The sequence below is a fragment of the Penaeus monodon genome, chromosome 34, assembly GCF_015228065.2.
Source record: "Penaeus monodon isolate SGIC_2016 chromosome 34, NSTDA_Pmon_1, whole genome shotgun sequence".
Lineage (NCBI taxonomy): Eukaryota > Metazoa > Arthropoda > Malacostraca > Decapoda > Penaeidae > Penaeus > Penaeus monodon.
The window spans coordinates 7,926,790-7,929,000 of NC_051419.1; the positions used below are offsets into that span (position 1 = coordinate 7,926,790).

General features: G+C 31.3%; 1 protein-coding gene across 1 annotated transcript in view; it reads right to left on the reverse strand.

Moving 5' to 3' along the window:
* LOC119594804 (endonuclease/exonuclease/phosphatase family domain-containing protein 1-like) overlaps positions 1-2,211 on the reverse strand; it is a 29,816-nt gene that overhangs the window by 14,513 nt on the left and 13,092 nt on the right. The window lies entirely within an intron of this gene.

Sequence of the window (2,211 nt, forward strand, 5' to 3'; positions counted from 1 at the left end):
ATCATGAAAGGAATAATTATTATTTCTAAATCACGCCAAACTGTAAGACTGGTACATGAGATACCCATTGCCAGACAATGCCCTGGTGGGCAATTGTACACAAAGCTTAAGTTTCCCAGTGCATGCCACACTCAGCAAATTTCTGCTCTGTCATGAAAGGGTAAATACATATTATATATTTTCTATGATGGTTATAATTTTCCATATATGAGACAAAACTATCAATGCTTAGTAAAATTGTATTATTTTTGTTGCTTTACTATTTGCTTGGAATACTGGCCATTCTTGCAAAATGAGATATTATGTTGGAAAAAATAAATCCAGGTGCAGTACCACACCAGAGTTCAATTATAATTAGTCCTGTGCCAGTAAAAGTAGGAGCAGCCACAGGCACTTTTTACATAAACACTAAAGGAAAAGGATCAAGTGGAAAAAGCAAGGAAAATCTTCAGAATTTCTACATTACATCTTGCAGTTAACAAATTCATCCCCATAGGCAGTAAAGAGTTCAATAACTAAAGAACAGGATAACATATATACTATCTATCTCACTTGAAACATATGTCCCACTATATTACTTAAAAACACATATATTTTTGTGTGTGTGCTTATGTTTAAACAACCAAACAGACACATTAAAAAAAGATACTCAAAGAATTTCAAGCAGGTGGGTGTGGTGGCCAGTGATCTTTCATGTGACAGGAGGCACTTAGAACAAAATACTAATAGTGAAGACAAGTTTGATGGTCTCTTGTAAATGATAAAAAACAGTGTAAATACCCAAGAATGTAGATGGAATATGTACTACAAACTTTCCTAAGCCTACTTGAAGTATCAGACTACAGTATCAGGTAAATGGGTAAGGATTAAGAAAAATATTTGCTTTCATCTGAGTCTTGCCAAGTGGATAGCATCGTGTGTTTTGCTTCTTTACGCATACACAAGAAATCAATATAATAGGTGTTATATAAAAGAATTATCTAAATATAAAACACTGAATTTGCATCTCAAGAAAGTACCAGAAAGGGTTGTGATTATGAAGAAAAAGCTGTCAAATATATTTGCAACTGGTGAACAATTTTGTTGTAAAAGTATAAGAAAAAAGATAAGGAATTAGTGAAGTTGTTACGTAACTTAAACATATATGATTTCTTGGATAATGTGTAGTATTTCAGACCTACAATTTACACTAAAAGAATAAATACTTTTCAGATAAAATATCAATATACATTTTATCTATGACACTTTCCAAACAAAAGTGATAAAAAAACTGCATAAAAAAATTGAAAAAAGTATATAAAAATTCTGAAACAAATGTGTATTCATTGTACACTAGCTTTACACTTTTTAATCACTATAATTTCATCCATTAATTTTCATTAATGGAACATCAAACCAAATAGACAAAAGAAGACCCAACAGTACCCAACTGACACTTACTAATAACATATAATACTGTAGTCATTCTTAACAGCTGCATCAAAAGCATTTTGCATTTTTGCATACTGACAGATCAGTGTGAAGTACATCAATACTAATATACACTGTTGGAAATAATAAAAATTTATCACTATTACCACTACATATGTGTACTACATTACAGGTGCATCATAAAAACAAGCCTTTGGTGTGTGCTTGATGTGCACTGTTATCCAAAGCTGCAATAACATGTTAACTCCTTTTGTCCCACATATCTTCTATGTTACACATATCCGTGAAAAACAAAGTGCAGAATAGTAAAGCAGATATAAGGGAACAATGTGCAGTTTACTTTCAATGGTCTTCACTCTTGTTAACTTACTTCTATAATCTTTAATGTCAAGAAGGTACGGCACCCTTCTAAACACAATATGACAGGGTGATGCGTGCCCTGAAAGACAGCTTTCGATGGATCACAAATGTAGCAATGATAAAGGTATTCTACATTGCTTGGATCATTTTCTTTCTTTTTCATTTCATATGTAGATTGCATTCCAAGATGTATTATATATTAATAAAAAATCAATCATATGGCAATAGTCTGATCAACCATTACTATTATGAACACATTTATAATATGAAAACACTGAACATTTCAACCCCCTAAAAATACATTTCAAATTCTACTATCAAAATTATGAAATAAAAATGCATTTATGACTATATATTTTCTTTTCTCACTTTTTAGGGTTTCATTTCCCTTAATGGAATGTACAAAATTGATCATAACTT